The 10829-nt window shown below is 41.6% G+C and overlaps 1 pseudogene; it reads right to left on the reverse strand.

Annotated features, from left to right (window-relative positions):
- Nucleotides 324-3466, reverse strand: LOC102186486 (annotated as a pseudogene).

Below are 10829 nucleotides of genomic sequence, written 5' to 3' on the forward strand. Positions count from 1 at the left end.
ACACGACTGCAGCGACTCAGCAGCAGCAGCATGTATGTATTTACAGCTGGGCTGGGTCTCTGCTGCTGCATGGGCTTTTCTCTGGTGGCAGCGGATGCGGGCTCCTGTCTCACTGCAGCACCTGGGCTTCCCATTGCAGTGGCTTCTCTGCTGGTGTGCAGGTTTCCGTACTTGTGGCACGGGGGCTCAGAAGTTGCAACTCCCAGAGTCTATGGTGTGTGTGCTTAGTAGTGGCCTACGGGCTTAGTTGCCCCACTGCATGTGGGATCTTCCTGGACCAGGGATGGACCCCATGTCTCCTAAATTGGCAGGTGGATTCTTTACCCCTGAGCCACCAGGGAAGCCTTGGAGTTAATCTTTTAATAAGTAAGCTTCAAAAAGAAATAACAGAGCCTCAAGGATGACAATGGTCATCTTACTTGCATTCATCTTCCTAATAATAATTGCTGGTATTTATTGAGTGCTCTGTGTGTACCACACATCAGTATGTACTTTAAATGCATTATCCAATCTGTTATGTAATTGTACCAAAGATATGTTGAATATTGATGTTTAATGTCCCATTTTCAAGTAAAGTATACTCACACCATCTATTAATATTATGTCTGTTTCCAGGAGCTCAGTTTCTCTGGCTTAATCCTGTTATGGAAGGCTTGCAAGACACACATCTCAGCCGGTTACAGCTGAAGGCTTTTCTTTTAATGTATTATTTTATCATTTACACTTAATATTTTTGTGTTATATCTACTGGTGTTGTTTCTAATTAAAATTAGTCCATTTCTAAGTAAGTACATCTTATGATGTCAACATATTATTTGTGATTTTTTTCTCTGTTAAATTCTATAAGCATATCCTTTTATTTGAGGCAATTATAGAATTCCGCTCTCACAATGACATATTTAAATTGTTTAAATAGATACCCACACAAATTCTCATTTATACCAAGGAGCTGGTCATTTCTGAAGTCATGGAAAAATAAACAAAGAACAGCTGGTTGAGCCGTCCTATAAAAATGTTGACTTTTAAATTTTTCTCATATTTTCCTTTAAGCTCTCCATGTTTCCCATCCATGATAAACCAAGATTATATAACAGAAATTTTCAAATTAGGCTTAAATTCCAAAATCAAGTTTCAGTTCAAATCCTTTCTCCAAGAGAACTAGTTTTCCCAACTTCTTCTCTTTTTCTCAAATCTAATCAAAACATTTACAATAATTAAAATTCAAAACCTCAGGGTCTCATCAAGGTTACTTTTATGTGTCTGTCTCAATAGGGAACCACAATTCTACCTCTGCATTTCTAGTGGAAGGACTTGCCACCAAAGGGCTATGCCACAGGCCCCTTGACTAGGAGTACACAGCTTAAAATCTGGTGTTTATTAAATGTGCACAATATTGGGATGTAATTGGCATTTAAAAAAATTCAGTAATGCCCATTACAAATATCTGGACAGACTCAAAAATAACTGGTTAACCTTAAAATAAATAGAACCACCATTTAATAACATATTTATACCGTGGTAAGAATGAAACAGTATGACCTAGGAGAGTCTAGAAATTCTTGGATTAATTATAATAACATGGTGATAGCTTTCTCAAGGTACTTTCTTGAACTCAGCAAGCCACTGGGCTCCATCTGCTCCATCCACAACCTGATGATCACAATTAAGTGTAACAGACATCATGCTAGCCACATCAAATCCTTTTTCATTATCTGCTGGAACCAGTCTATCCTCTGAAGCACCAACTGCCAAAATACGTGCTCGGGGGGGTTAATAATAGCAGAGCTCTTAATCCCAAACTTTCCTAAATTTGAGATTGTAAAAGTGCCACTCTGGAACTTATGCGGCTGTAGTTTACCCTCTCGTGCTTTGGTTGCTAAAGAAATAACGTCATTAGCAACAGTTTCCAGTTCTTTTATATGTGCATTAAATACAATAGATGTGATGAGTCCTGCAGGAGTACTGACTGCAACACTGATACCAACATGATTTTGTCTTACAACTGTGTCCAACCAAGAAGAATTTCCTTCAGGAACTTTTAAACATGCCAAAGCTGAAGCTTTTATAATGAAGTCATTGATGGAAATTTTGCTTTTTCCTTGTAACATCCTCTTTCCATACCAACAAAATTTCTCCCATATTTACATCAATAGAAAGGTAATAATGAGGTATTGTTTGCTTAGATTGCATTAACTGCTGTGCAATGACTTGGTGAATGTTGGTGACTGGGATATCTGTGAAGACACCTGTAGGAACTGGAGCCACTCCTCGACTCCGGAGGCACAGCGGCTGCTGAAGTGGGAGCAGTTTTCATAGGCACAAAGGAGTTGATGTCCTTCTTAATGATTCTGCCATCTGGCCCTGTCCTTTTTACTTGTGTAAGGTCAATCTTCTCTGCTGCCAACTTCTTTGCAAGCAGGCTAAGGAGCACTCTTCCCTTTGGTCCAGCTGGAGCAGCTGGCCGGGGGGGCTGAAGGTGAATGGGCTAGGTGGTGTGCTGGTGGTTTTAAATCAGTTACTTCAGTTGGCCAATAGTCAGCAAACGCTGGTTATCTGCCTCTTTTTCTACAATGATACAGGGTGGGGTTCCTAGAGGGACATCTCGTGTGCCTTCAGGGATCAGGATTTTTGCCTTCTTCCCGCACTTCAAAACCTATAGAGGCCTTGTCAGTCTCTATCTCTGCCAATAAATCTCCTTCGTTTGGCTCCTCACTTAATTCTTTTTTCCCCACCTCTTAACTGTGCCCATGGTCATGATGGGAGAGAGGGCAGGAAGAATCACCTGCATATGAGTAGGAGATGAGCTACCAGGAGCCTGAGCAGAAGGTGCAGGTGATGGAGCAGGGGCGGCAGGGGTTAGTGCCGGGGCTCCTGGTGGGGCAGGTGCTGCCAAAGAATCAAGTGTGTAATTTTTAAAGGTTTCAATATCTTCAGACTTTTCAACTGTGATACAGATGACTGCTCCAACTGGAACATCTCTGATACCTTCAGCAACAAGGACCTTTGCCATATAACACTCCTCCACGCTCTCAAATCCAACAGTAGCTTTATCAGTTTCAACCTCTGCAATTAGTTCACCTTCATTGATTTTTTTTCGCCTTCCTTCTTTTCCCAGCGGGCTATGGTGCCTGCCTGCACTGAAGAGAAAACTGAAGGCAATAAAACCTTCTGATGCGTGGGTAGGCTATGCCAGCGGCGGCTAGGCGATCCCCAGAGCTGCAGCAAGACGCGATTCCACGGTGTGGCCCAAGAGATCGGGGCTCCAGCCGCAGAGTGCGGGACCCCGCCATACCCTGTGGTTTTGCTGCTGTGACGGGCCAGCCTGCGGGGTCACGCACGGAGCTCCTGGCTCCTCCCGCAAGGCCGTCCACTGAGCCCCGAATCCTGCCCTTGGTGCATTCTGAGCCCGTCGCGCACAGACGCGCCACATAGTGCCACATATCCAACATCCGAAAAGCAACGCCGTCTCCGGACTGACTTCAAGAGCAGCGCGGCGTTGCCGTCAGCCGCGCCGCGCGGCCGCAAGTTGTCGTAAAACGGTCTGCAGCGATTCGCCACACCGGCTCCGCGGGCCGGAAAAGTGGTGAACGTACGCTTGGTCTCCGTGAAATGGGGGCTAAGTTTGACCCAGAGCGGGTCAGGAAGGCTGCTGTAGAGCCACGCGGGGCAGGGGAGTTTCAGCAGGCCGAATCTGGGAGAATTAGGCTTAGCGAGGAGTGGAATGTGGTGGGCTCTGTGGTGAAGTCTTCTCTGGGGAGGACAGGACCTGAGCGCTGTCTGTGATTCTTAATTGTAGCTTAAATTATGGATTATACTTTGGCGTGAATTAATTTTTTAAAATTTTGTGATCCCATTTTTATTTATTTTTTATGCAAAGACTTCCTCTCCTGATCCTCACTTTCTCCTTTCCTAGCTGTGATTTTTATCTGTTTCTTACAACTTGATTTGTTAAAAAATCACATCATCCAGGTGGCATGTAAAATACTTTCTATTATTTTTAGATAAGAAAAAAGAGAAATGAATTCCCTGGTGGTCCAGTGGTTAGGGCCCCATGCTTCCACTGCAGGGTGCTCAGGTCTGACCCGGGTCAGGGAACTAAGATCCCACCTGCCGCTGGACAACTATGCCCACTACCACAGCTATAGAAGAGCCTTGTCCTGCAAGGAAGACCCAGCACAGGAAAAAGATATACAAATGCTCCGCCCTGCACCCCACCGCATCCCACCTCTCTAGGCTGATACATACGTATATTCATGGCTGACTCACTTTGTTGTGGGGCAGAAACCAACACAACACTAAAGCAATTATCCTCCAAACAAAAATAGTTTTTAAAAAGTAGTATCAGGCCCCCCCTCAAAAAAATATCTGTGGAATATGTAATGAAGGTATACGGGTCAAAATTCAATTATTTGAAAAAAATAATATATATAAATATAAAATGAAAAAAAAAATAAAGTCATGAACTTTGCTTTATCTTCCTGGCTTATGCATTAATCTTTCCCCTTCCCAGTGGCTGGAGGTGGAAATCTCTTGAACTAAAAGAGAATATATTCGAGAAAGGAAAGTATTTGAGAAGAATTGCAGCAAATTTGCAAATATTTATTGGCTTGTGCAGATTCAATAGCTAAATCACTTTGTGAATTTTTCCTTTTTCTCTCATGAAAACTTTCTAAATAACTCAAGATGCTGTCATTGGTAGCTCACATGGAGCCTGACTATTTTTAAACATTGGATCAGGATTCAGAAAGGCAAGTAAATACATATGCAAGTGTTTGTGTATTCATTAAAACTTTTAAAATTTCAGAATCGATAGCAAATGAATACATTAACTCTTTTGCTCTAGGGAGTATATTTCTATTTTCAATATTGGTGGTGGTTGCTTAGTCGCTAAGTCGTGTCCAACTCTTGTGACCCCATGAACTGTAGACCACCAGGCTCCTCTGTCCATGGGATTCTCCAGGCAAGAATACTGGCATGCCCTCCTCGGGGGGATCTTCCTGACCCAGGGATTGAACCTGCATCTCTTGCTTTGGCAGGCAGATTCTTTACCACTGAGCCACCAGGGAATTCCATTTTCAATAATAAATTGCTACAATTACTGTGCATTTTTGAGCTGAGCAAGGTAACACAGAATCAAATTCTGTTGTTTTTCTATTAATGAAACAATAGTTAATGTGATGAACTAAGGGTAAAGTCATCTTTGAAACTATGTATCAGAGAAGAAATATCTAATTAAATTAATTTTTAACACAAGAAGTCCCTGCAGTGGTGATCTGATATTGATTAAATTTATATTAAAACTGCAAAGTTTTTGTACAAACTGTTTCATAAGAGAGAACTGTTTCATAAGAGAGAAAAAGTTGTAACCGTGCGTCTAGGTATATCTTCCCTTCCCGAAGTTGCAGTGCCTTTCAAAAATGCGTGTCTTTACCCCCGTCCAGAATCGATTTTCAAAAGAGCACAGTTTCAGTCATTAATCAGTATGGAATCATGGGAAATAAACCCTTTCTTAGACGCACTCATCTTAACCACTAACATGGTTAAGATGACTGCTGCTGCTGCTGCTGCTGCTAAGTCGCTTCAGTCGTGTCTGACTCTGTGCGACTGCAGTACATCTTTAGTACCTCCAAACATCAACCTTTCACCTCATTGTCATCTACCTTTAGATCCACATACATTTCTGGTATTTTTTGAGACCAGAAAAGCCTAAGAAAGAAGAAAGCCCAGCAAATAAGTAATTATGTTGTTTTCTCCATGTGGACCTGTGAATTTCTCATTTTTCCCATGACCTGAGTTTAGTTTTCCCTTAGTGACTTTTTCTTCACATCTTTAATATATGCTGAGTTTTATCACAGAAAATGCTGCTTTTCAATGAACTCCAATCTATCCTTTGAAAACTCGCAGAAATGTTTGGCCTTGTGTGAACAAAAGAACAGAAACCACCTAGAACAAATCTGAAACTGTAATACCTGAACACTGTTCTCCACAAAGAAATAAACAAGTGTTTTAGAATAAGAAAATGGTGATATAGTAAAAATAAGATTGGGAGTCACTTAAGAATCAAGCAATAAAATTAGAAGACACTTTTTAGCTCTGGAAAGTAAACATAAATTGTGTATAATCCAATGCCTGTGCTCAAACAAATTAGTTAGTGTACTTTCAGGGTGAAATACAGATTGCTTTGTTTAAAGATGCTTCTTTTTATCTAGACAGACATGTTGATGCTGAATCAACATGTGCTGATGCTGAATCAAGTGGAATATACCTAAAAGTCACATTATGTGGGCACTATAATGATATCATCTCCATGGTTTGAATAATTCTGGGTTTGTATATTTACATAAAAAGTTTCACTGGAAATCCAGAACAACAACTAAATTTGTCCAAAAGGTCAATGGTGTTGACAGGTAAGAAGCAAAGTCAGGTGAATCATCTGGAGAGCAGAGCAGAAACTATTTTAAAATAAACACCAGTTTAAACTGTTTGACTATGGCATTTGGTTTACATCAGTTCAGTCGCTCAGTTGTGTCTGACTCTTTGCAACCCCATGGACTGCAGCATGCCAGGCTTCCCTGTCCTTCACTATCTCCCAGACTTGCTCAAACTCATGTCCATTGAGTCGGTGATGCCATCCAACCATCTCGTCCTCTGTCATCCCCTTCTCCTCCTGCCTTCAGTCTTTCCCAGCATCAGGGTCTTTTCCAATGAGTCGGTTCTTTGCATCAGGTGGCCTTCAGCTTCAGCTTCAGCTTCAGCATCAGTCCTTTCAATGAACACCCAGGAATGATTTCCTTTAGGATTGACTGGTTTGATCTCCTTGCAGTCCAGGGGACTCTCAAGAGTCTTCTCCAACACCACAGTTCAAAAGCATCGATTCTTTGGTGCTCAGTTTTTGTTATGGTTGAACATCCATACGTGACTACTGGAAAAACCATAGCTTTGACTAGATGGACCTTTGCTGGCAAAGTAACGTCTCTTCGTTTTAATATGCTGTCTAGATTTGTCATAGCTTTTCTTCCAAGAAGCAAGTGTCTTTTAATTTCATGGCTGTAGTCACCATCTGCAGTGATTTTTGGAGCCCAAGAAAATAAAAGTTTGTCACTGTTTCCATTGTTTCCCCATCTATTTGCCGTGCAGTGATGGGACCAGATGCCATGATCTTCATTTTTTGAATGTTGAGTTTTAAGCCAACTTTTTCACTCTCCTCATTCACTTTCATTAAGAGGCTCTTTAATTCCTCTCCACTTTCTGCCATAAGGGTGGTATCATCTACGTATCTGAGGTTATTGCTATTTCTGCCAGCAATCTTGATTCCAGCTTGTGCTTCATCCAGGCTGGCATTTCGCATGATGTACTCTGCATGTGAGTTAAATAATGACAGTACTCCTTTCCCAATTTGGAACCCATCTGTTGTTCCATGTCTTGTTCTAACTGTTTCTTGACCTACATACAGATTTCTCAGGAGGCAGGTAAGGTGGTCTTATATCCTCATCTCTTGAAGAATTTTCCAGTTTGTTGTGATCTATACAGTTGAAGGCTATCACCTAATCAATAAAGCGGAAGTAGATGTTTTTCTGGAATTTTCTTGCTTTTTCTATGATCCAGTGGATGTTGGCAATTTGATCTCTGGTTCCTCTGCCTTTTATGAATTCAGCTTGAACATCTGGAATTTCTTAGTTCACGTACTGTTGAAGCCTGGCTTGGAGAATTTTGAGCATCACTTTGCTAGCATGTGAGATGAGTGCAATTGTGTGGTAGTTTAAGCATTCTTTGGCATTGCCTTTCTTTGGGATTGGAGTGAAAACTGACCTTCTCCAGTCCTGTGGCCACTGCTGAGTTTTCCAAAGTTGCTGGCGTTTTGAGTGCAGCACTTTCACAGCATCATTTTTTAGGATTTGAAATAGCTCCACTGGAATATCATCACCTTGTTCGCAGTGATGCTTCCTAAGTCCCGCTTAACTTTGAATTCCAGCATGTTTGGCTCTAGGTGAGTGATCACACCATTGTGGTTATCCGGGTCATGAAGATCTTTTTTGTATAGTTCTTCTATGTATTCTTGCCACCTCTTCTTAATATCTTCTGCTTCTGTTAGGTCCAGACCATTTCTGTCCTTTATCGAGCCCATCTTTGCATGAAATGTTCCCTTGGTATCTCTAATTTTCTTGGAGAGATCTCTAGTCTTTCCCATTTAATTGTTTTCCTCTATTTCTTTGCATTGGTCACTGAGGAAGGCTTTCTTATCTCTCCTTGCTTTTCTTTGGAACTCTGCATTCAGATGGGTACATCTTTCCTTTTCTCCTTTGCCCTTGCTACTGCTGCTACTGCTGCTAAGTCGCTTCAGTCGTGTCCGACTCTGTGCGACCCCATAGACGGCAGCCCACCAGGTTCCCCCATCCCTGGGATTCTCTAGGCAAGAATACTGGAGTGGGTTGCCATTCTTAGCCTCTCTTTTCTCCGCTATCTGTAAGGCCTTCCCAGACAGCTGATTTTGCTTTTGTTTTTCTTGGGGATGGTCTTGATCACTGTCTCCTGTACAATCATCTGGAGAACAGAGCAGAAATTATTTTAAAATAGACACCAGTTTAGACTGTCTGACTACGGCATTTGTTTTGCATGAATAAATATGATATTGTTTCAGAAGACAATTTAAAAACAACAAGAAAAAGAAAACAGCCTTCCAAATTAATGCCTTAATGTCCAGTTTGTAGTACTGAAATAACAAGGACAAAGATTTTAAAAAGAGAAGAATCAATAAAAACTTATTTGTGAGGAGATGAGAGTACCCACTTTTGGTTTAAATAGTGTATAGATTGAATATTGGCTCTGATTACTGCATTCAGCCTTTGAAACAATTCCGTCCACAGCACTGATGCTGACTTTCAGTGTAATGCCAGGGCTGAATCACCAGAATCGGGTGGTGGAATTTTGCTGGTAAGGCTTTGTGCTGCCCCATTTCAGTGTGGACCACAGGAGAATGTGGGAGTCGTTGCAGGGCCTCAGGCAGGATAGGCCTAGGATGAATGTGGCCGCTCCAAGCTGACGTGCTGCTGATGACTCACATTCTAAGGTGCGACTTCAGAGGCAGACATTATTGAATGGTTAAAGAAAAGGATATTTAGCCTTGATATGATATTAACCCTCAGCCCTCACTACTATGTATAAAATAGATAACTAATGAGAACCTACTGTATAGCACAGGAAACCACTAGCGCTCTGTGGTGACTTAAATGGGACGGAAATCCAAAAAAGGGGATATGTGTAGACATGTGGCTGATCCACTTTGCTGTGCAGCAGAAGTTAATACAACAGTGTAAAGTAACTAAATACTCCAACAAAAAAGAAAAATAATGACTGTTACAATTCTGCTTAAAGGCAATAGAATGAGCACAACTCAGCTAGAGATGTATGAATCTTCTAAAGCCTTATGAAGTACTCAAAGCATAATTCATGAGCTAAGAAAATGATGAATGAGAAGATGGCTATTAGCTGAGCCTACTGTGGTAATCATTCCACAATATAGCATATCAATCAAAGCTGTCATGCTGTATGCCTTAAACTTATACAGCTATGTATGTCAATTGTTCATTGATGTATGTAAATGAACTGAACTGAATGTTAATTGTTTCCTAATAAAGCTGGAAAAGTAATAAATTTTAAAATTAAAAAACAAACCAAAAAAATAGGTCTTATTTGGGTCATTTAGATCAGCCCCATGAGAAGCCTTCTGTCTTCAGGGGGTCTTCCTTCAAACACCAACTACCTCTTCTGAAATTTCAGTGTTTCTTCAGTTCCTGTGTGCAACATTCAAAGCCTCTGAAATGATACACAGAAATGCTCCTAATCTGAACCTTGTAAATCCCCCTCACCTTCTGTTATACCCAAACACTTCTTCGTCTTAGGCATGCATAGTCATTTGTGATTATTTCTATTCATCACCTCTGCACACCTTGATCTTTCCTGACTGCCTGGAAAACTCCCAATATCCTCTAAGAGGCAACCTGAGTATTAACTTCTCTAAATTGAATCCTACTCAGGGAGTGCACTTGAGCATCTCCCCTGAAAGACTTTCTTCTGGATCCTGGACCTGCTTTCCCTGCCCTTGAGCCTGGCCCAACCTGGCGACCCACTACATTGAAGCCCCACAGTGAACTATATGTGCCTTAAATAATTTGTATCATAACGTCCGACACCACTGAGCGACTGAGCAAGGACGCACAAGCAAAACTTTTACGGTTGCTATTTCAGGGAATGGCCACAAGGCGGCAGGCTTTTCTGAAGACCAATTGTGATTACCTGGGAAATGAAAACTTTTGAGAGTTTTAATTCAGGGCTGTAATTTAATGTGGAATGTACCTGAACGAACACCCAAAACCTTTTGTTTTTCTTGAGTATTCTTTTAAAATTAACCTTTATTCCATATTATAGTGACATAGATACACAACGTGTGGTCGGTGGCAGGTGAACTGAATATATTTTCTATTTTGGTGTTATTTCTGCTTTCTCACCATTGTACTCTGATTAAGTTCTAGAGACATAACTTCTGTTTCTTTTTAATTTACTTGCTAAGCCACTTGGGAAGCCTCTCATCTGCATTGCTGCTGCTGCTAAGTTGCTTCAGTCGTGTCTGACTCTGTGTGACCCCAGAGATGGCAGCCCGCCAGGCTCCCCTGTCCCTGGGATTCTCCAGGCAAGAACACTGGAGTGGGTTGCCATTTCCTTCTCCAGTGCATGAAAGTGAAAAGTGAAAGTGAAGTCGCTCAGTCGTGTCCGACTCTTAGTGACCCCATGGACTGCAGCCTATCAGGCTCCATGGGACTTGCCAGGCAAGA

Source organism: Capra hircus, chromosome 10 (assembly GCF_001704415.2).
Source record: "Capra hircus breed San Clemente chromosome 10, ASM170441v1, whole genome shotgun sequence".
Taxonomy (NCBI): domain Eukaryota; kingdom Metazoa; phylum Chordata; class Mammalia; order Artiodactyla; family Bovidae; genus Capra; species Capra hircus.